Source organism: Hordeum vulgare, chromosome 3H (genome assembly GCF_904849725.1).
Source record: "Hordeum vulgare subsp. vulgare chromosome 3H, MorexV3_pseudomolecules_assembly, whole genome shotgun sequence".
NCBI lineage: Eukaryota > Viridiplantae > Streptophyta > Magnoliopsida > Poales > Poaceae > Hordeum > Hordeum vulgare.
In genome coordinates this window covers 389,434,441-389,442,288 of record NC_058520.1, presented here as the reverse complement: position 1 = coordinate 389,442,288, position 7,848 = coordinate 389,434,441, and positions in this window count along the sequence as shown.

Genomic DNA, 7,848 nt, shown 5'->3' with positions numbered 1-7,848 from the left:
TCTATAAGGGATTGACAACCCCTTCATAGCATTGGGTGCAAGCTCTTTGTGTTTCTGAAGGTACTTGTGACTTGACGAAGATCTTCCATTGGTTCGATACCTTGGTTCTAAAAACTGAGGGAAATACTTACCGTCACTGTGCTACATCACCCTTTCCTCTTCAAGGGAACACCAACGCAAGGCTCCAAGGCCGCGGGGAAATCCTTTGCATATTTGCCAAGGAAGTCCCTAAAGGCGTAGCCGTAGCAGCAGGATTCCTGGCGCCGTACAAGGGAAGGTCTGTTGTCGCAGTAGCAGAAGGATTTCTCGCGCCGTTGCCGGGGAGATCAAGTCAAGAATAGTCTCTCTTCGACATGCTGATTTCTGGCGCAAGGAGGAGATATATCCAAGTAGGTGTCACAAACTCATCTCTTGCATTTACCTTTTTTGCCAGTTGCCCCTCGTTTTGCTCTCCCCCACTTCACGTTTGCCGTTTTCATTTTCCTTTCCCCTTTGCCGTTTTCATTTGCCTTTTTCTTCGTTTGCCTTTTTTGTTTGCTTGTGTGCTATGTGCCTTCAATACATTTGCATCTTCGCTTGCTGAAAATCTAGTGATATGGATGCTCATCCACTTGCTAATCTCTTTAAGAGATCCAATTATGTTGATCCAATTGCTAGTGAGTTGAGTGCACTTGACTTTTTCTATGGAGTTTTGCTTGAGATGCGTGAATCTGAAAATTGTGAGGAATAAATTTATGAAGTGATTCACGAGGGCTCCTCGGATGAAAAGCATGATTGCAATTGTTTCACTATAAATTCTATTAGTGACAATCATGCAAAAAATATGCAAAACCCTAAGCTTGGGGATGCTAGTTTTGCTTTGTCCACTACTTGTTGCAATGATCATGATTGTGGTAATGATTTTTCTTATGATCTTGAAAATTTGTTTAAGCCTCATGATGAGTATGATATTTGCAACAATATTGAAAGTGGGATTGGAGAAGTCATGACCTTATTTGATGATAATCCCACTATTTTTGAAGAGCGTCAACTTTGCATGCATGTGGATCATGAAAAGAATATCCTATGTGATAGTTACATTGTTGAATGTGAATATGATCCCACATGTAATTGCTATGAGAGAGGAAAGTATTGTGGTAGAAACTTTCATGTTACCAAATTACCTCTCGTTATGTTGACATTGATATTGTCTCTTTCTTTTTCCTTGCATTTGGTAACTATTTGTTGTCTTGCCAATTTGTTCTCCTATAAAATGCCTATGCATAGGAAGTATGTTAGAATTAGATGTGATTTTCACATGCTTTATGATGCTCTCATTGTGCCTCAACTCTTGTCTTTTGTGTGAGCATCATTGAATTATCAATGCCTAGCTAAGGGCGTTAAACAATAGCGCTTCTTGGGAGGCAACCCAATGAATTTATATTTTTCTTTCTGTTTTGTTACGTCCACACTTTCATAATTCTGTTATGATTGTGTTTTTTGTGTTTCTTTTGCGTTTGTGCCAAGTGAAACCGTTATGATTAGTCTTGGGGATGATCGTTTGGTCATGCTGGAAAAGACAGAAACTTTCTGCTCACGAAAAGAATTTTCATTTTTTTTGTAAGAGATTTTGAGTTGACTCTTTTTGCAGCTGATTGCTACGCAAATTCTTCTGACTGTCATAATGTTTCAGAATTTTTGAAGTACCAGAAGTATACGAAGTATGCAGATTGCTACAGACTGGTCTGCTGTTAACAGATTCTGTTTTTGTTGAGTTGGTTGCTTATTTTGATGAAACTATGGATAGTATCGGGGGTACTAGCCATGGAAGATTGAAAATACAGTAACCCAACATCAACATAAGTGGAATTTAAGTTTGCTAGAGTACCTAAGGAAGTGGTGGTTTGCTTTCTTATACTAATGTTATCACGAGTTTCTGTTTAAGTTTCGTGTTGTGAAGTTTTCATGTTTTGGGTGAAGTTCTTATGGACAAAAAGATAAAGAGTAGCAAGATCTCAAGCTTGGGGATGCCCAAGGCACCCCAAGTTGATCCAAGGATGCCGTAAAAGCCTAAGCTTGGGGATGCCCCAGGAAGGCATCCCCTCTTTCGTCTTCAATCCATCGGTAACATTACTTGGGGCTTTATTTTTATTCACCACAAGTTATGTGTTTTGCTTGGAGCGTCTTGTATTGTAGGATTCTTTTATTTTTGAAGTGTCAAAATCATCCTTGCTGCACACCTAGAGAGAGAGACATGCACTCACCATGATTTTGTCGAGCTTCACTTATATCCTTTGGTTAGACAATTCAGCTCATATGTGCTTCACTTATATCTTTTAGAGCACAACGGTGCGTGGCTTGGTAGTTGATCTACGCTATGATAGTTATTCGAAGGGATATGAAAACTTCCACCTTCATGTGCATTGAGTAGTTGGAGAAGTTTGATTCATCTCAATTAGTTTTGAGTTGTGGTTGTGGTAATATTGAAGTTATACTAGTCAGGTGTTCTGGATCTAGAAATACTTGTGTTGAAGTTAGTGATTCCCGTAGCATGCACGTATGGTGAACCGCTATGTGATGAAGTCTGAGCATGATTAGTCTGTTGATTGTCATCCTTTGTGTGACGGTCGGGATCGTGCGATGGTTTATACCTACCAACCCTTCCCCTAGGAGTATGCGTTGAATGCTTTGTTTCAATTACTACTAAAACTTTTGCAACAAGTATATGAGTTATTCATGACTAATGTTGAGTCCATGGTTTAGATGCACTTTCACCTTCCACCATCACTATCTTCGTTAGTGTCGTGCAACTTTCACCGGTGCACAAAACCACCCATATAGCCTCCCTCAAAACAACCACCATACCTACCTACTATGGCTTTTTCAAAGCTATTCCGAGATATATTGCCATACGACTACCATCATGACATGTGCCACCACTTCTACATTGCCATTGCATGATTGTAAGATAGCTAGCATGATGTTTCCATTCATGTCTATGCCATGCTAGATCATTGTCACGGTACACTACCGAAGGCATTCCATATAGAGTCATCATTGCTCTAAGTTTTGAGTTGTAAGTGTCATGATCATCATTGATGGAGAATTGTCCCATGTGAGGAAATAAAAGAGGCCAAAGATGCCCACCAAAAAAAAAGAGGCCAAAGAACCCACCCAAAAAATGAGAGAAAAAGAGAGAAGGGACAATGGTACTACCTTTCCACACTTGTGCATATTAAGCACCATGATCTTCATGATTGAGAGTCTCTCGTTTTGTCACCACCATATAGCTAGTGGGAAATTTTCATTATATAACTTGGCTAGTATTTTCCAATGATAGGCTTCCTCAAATTTGCCTTAGGTCTTCATGAGCAAGCAAGTTGGATGCACATGCACTAGTTTTCTTTAAGAGCTTTCACATACTCTTAGCTCTAGTGCATCATTTGTATGGCAATCCCTACTCATTCACGTTGATATCTATTGATGAGAATCTCCATAGATCATTGATATGCCTAGTCAATATGACCATCTTCTCCTTGTTTGTCTTGCAACCTCCACCACACTCCACACCACTTATAGTGCTAAAACCATGGCTCACGCTCATGTATTGCGTGAGAGTTGAAAAAGTTTGAGAAAGCAAAGGTGTGAAAACAATTACTTGGCCAATACCGTGGTTGTGCATGATTTACATTCGTTGTGCAAGGATGATAGAGCATAGCCAGACTATATGATTTTGTAGGGATAACTTTCTTTTGGCCTTGTTATTTTCAAAGTTCATGATTACCATGCTAGTTTGCTTGAATTATTATTGTCTCCACTGCAATAGCAAACTATTGCTTTGAATCTAATGGATCTGAACATTCACGTCACATAAGAGGAATTACAAAGAACATCTATGCTAGGTAGCATGAAAGCATAAAAAATTAATTCTTTATCACTTCCCTACTCGAGGACGAGGAGGAGTTAAGTTTGGGGATGCTTGATACGCCTTAAACGTATCTATAATTTTTGATGGTTTCATGCTGTTATCTTGTCAACTTTGGATGTTTTGTTTACCTTTTATATCTTTTTTGGGACTAACTTATTAATTGAGTGCCAAGTGCCAGTTCCTGTTTTTTCTGTGTTTTTGACTCTTTTCAGATCTGATTTTGGAATGGAGTCCAAACGGAATAAAATCCCCAAAATAAATTTTTCAGAACGGAAGAAGATCAGGAGGCTTGAGGGCCAAGGCAGTGGTCCCGTAGGGGGCCCACAAGCCCTGTTGCCGCGGCCAGGGGGAGGCTGCGGCAACCAAGCTTGTGGCCCCCCTGGCGCTTGATACGTCTCAAACGTATCTATAATTTTTTATGGTTTCATGCTGTTATTTTGTCATCTTTGGATGTTTTATGTACCTTTTATATCTTTTTTGGGGACTAACTTATTAATTCAGTGCCAAGTGCCAGTACTTGTTTTTTCTGTGTTTTTGGCTCTTTTCAGATCTGATTTTGCAACGGAGTCCAAACGGAATAAAATCCCCGAAATGATTTTTTCCCGAACGGAAGAAGATCAGGGGGCCTGTGGGCGAAGCTAGGAGCGCTCCAAGGAGTCCACATGCCCCCACTCCGCCACCAGGGGGAGGCGGCGGTGGCAGGGCTTGTGGCCTCCCTGGCCGCCCTTGACCTAGATCTTTGGCCTACATATTCCCTAAAATACAGCAAAAAATCAGGGGAGCCTTGAAAATACTTTTCCGCCGCCGGAAGCTTCCGTTTCCCCAAGATCTCATGTGAACACCCTTCCCGGCGCCCTGCTGGAGGGTACCTTGGAGTTGGAGGGCTTCTTATTCATCATCATCGCCCCTCCAATGACTCGTGAGTAGTTCACTTCAGACCTACGGGTCCGTAGTTAGTAGCTAGATGGCTTCTTCTCTCTCTTGGATCTTCAATACAAAGTTCTCCATGATCTTCATGGAGATCTATCCGATGTAATCTTCTTTGGCGGTGTGTTTGTCGAGATCTGATGAATTGTGGATTTTTGATCAGATTATCTATGATATATATTTGAGTCTTTGCTGATTTCTTATATGCATGATTTGATATCCTTGTAAGTTTCTCCGAGTCTTGGGTTTTGTTTGGCCAACTAGATCTATGATTCTTGCAATGGGAGAAGTGCTTGGTTTTGGGTTCTACCAAGCGGTGACCTTTCCTAGTGACAGTAGGGGAAACAAGGCACACATTAAGTAGTTGCCATCAAGGGTAACAAGATGGGCTCTGTCGTTGATATGAGATTGTCCATCTACATCATGTCATCTTGCTTAAGGCGTTACTCTGTTCTTTTGGACTTAATACACTAGATGCATGCTGGATAGCGGTCGACGTGTGGAGTAATAGTAGTAGATGCAGACAGTATCGGTCTACTTGTTTTGGACGTGATTCCTATAGATATAATCATTGCCATAGATATCGTCATGACTTTGCGCGGTTCTATCAATTGCTCGACAATAATTTGTTCACCCACCGTCTACTTGCTTTCATGAGAGAAGCCACTAGTGAATACTATGGCCCCCGGGTCTAGTCACATCTACCGTTTACACCTCCGCTTTTACTTTGCTTCGTTACTTTGTTGCTTTCAGTTCTCACTTGGCAAACAATCTATAAGGGATTGACAACCCCTTCATAGCGTTGGGAGCATGTTCTTTGTGTTTGTGCAGGATCTTGTGATACTCCTCCACTGGATTGATACCTTGGTTCTCAAACTGAGGGAAATACTTACCACCGCTGTGCTACATGACCCTTTCCGCTTCGAGGGAACACCAACGCAAGGCTCCAAGGACACGGGGGAAATCCTTTGCATGTTTGCCTAGGAAGTCCCTTAAGGCGTAGCCGCAGCAGAAAGATTACTGGTGCCGTCGACACGACTATTCCTGGCGCCGCTGCTAGGGAAGCACAGCTGACATCAGAAGTATTTTTGGCGCCGTTGCCGGGGAGGAGAGATCAAGATCTATCCAAGTAGGTCTCACAAACTCATCTCTTGCATTTACTTTTGTTGCCAGTTGCCTCTCGTTTTCCTCTCCCCCACTTCACATTTGCCGTTTTCATTTGCCTTTTTCCTGTGCCGTTTTCTTTTGCCTTTGCCGTTTTCCTTTGCCGGTTTTCTGGCTTGCTTGTGTGCTTGTATGTTTGTTGAAGTCATCATGGCTGAAAACACCAAACTTTGCGACTTCTCGAGCACTAATAATAATGATTTTATTAGTACTCTGATTGCTCCCGCCACTAGTGCGGAATCGTATGAAATCAACACAGCTTTGCTGAATCTTGTTATGAAAGAGCAATTCTCTGGCCTTCCTAGTGAAGATGCATCATCCCATCTCAATACCTTCATTGAGCTTTGTGATATGCAAAAGAAAAGAGATGTGGATAATGACGTGATTAAGTTGAAACTTTTTCCTTTCTCGTTGCGAGATCGCGCAAAAACTTGGTTTTCTTCTTTCCCTAAAAATAGTATTGATTCTTGGGATAAGTGCAAAGATGCTTACATATCCAAGTATTTTCCGCCGGCTAAGTTCATCTCCTTATGTAACGACATAATGAATTTCAAGCAACTTGATCATGAACACGTTGCACAATCTTGGGAGAGGATGAAGCTTATGATTAGAAATTCTCCCGCTCATGGCTTGAGTTTGTGGATGATTATACAAATCTTTTATGCTGGCTTGAATTTCGCTTCTCGCAATATCTTGGACTCCGCCTTAGGTGGAACGTTCATGGAAATCACGTTAGGAGATGCTACAAAACTCCTAGACAATATCATGACCAACTACTCTCAGTGGCACACTGAAAGGTCGCCTGCCAGCAAAAAAGTGCACGCTATAGAAGAAATTAACTCGCTTAGTGCTAAGATGGATGAGTTGATGAATTTGGTTGCTAGTAGAAACGCTACCGTAGATCCTAATGACATGCCACTATCTTCTTTGATTCAGAGTAGCAATGCTAGTTTGGACGTGAATTTTGTTGGTAGGAACAATTTTGACAACAACAATGCTTTTAGAGGAAACTATGTTCCTAGGCCTTTTCCTAGTAACTCCTCTAACAATTATGGCAATTCCTACAACAGCACTTATGGAAACCACAACAAATTACCCTCTGATTTAGAGAGTAATATCAAAGAGTTCATTAACTCTCAAAAGATTTTCAATGCGTCCATAGAGGAAAAACTACTCAAAATAGACGATTTGGCTAAAAGCGTTGATAGGATGTCTTGTGATATTGATGCTTTGAAAGTTAGATGCGCTCCTCCCAAGGTCAACTTGCATGAAACTTTGAAAGCTATGCGTGTCTCCATGAATGAGAGCAAAGAAAGAACCGCCCAAATTCGTGCTAGGCATGAATGGTTTAAAAGGGTGCGTTCTAGTGATGCAAATCATGAAGATCTTAAAGTGCTTGGTGTGTCTCCTCTTGAATCTTTGTTTTCGCGTGTCAAACCTATTTATGGAGGGGCTGGATATGAATCCACTTTGGTTGAAAAGCGCCCCAATGATTCGGAGTCCACCTATTTTGATGATAAAGGTGTGGAGAGTGGAGTAGAAGAAGTCAAAATTTTGGGTAGTAATGAAACTCCCACTTTGGATTTCAAGGAATTCAATTATGATAATTGCTCCTTGTTTGAATGCATTTCTTTGATGCAATCCATTGCAAACTCTCCACATGCTTATAGCCAAAGCAAAGCCTTTACCGCGCATATCGTAGATGCTATGATGAAATCTCTTCAAGAGAAGCTCGAACTAGAAGTCTCTATACCTAGAAAACTTCATGATGAGTGGGAACCTACTACCAAAATAAAGATCAAAAACTATGAGTGCAATGCTTTGTGTGATTTGGGTGCTAGTGTTTCCGC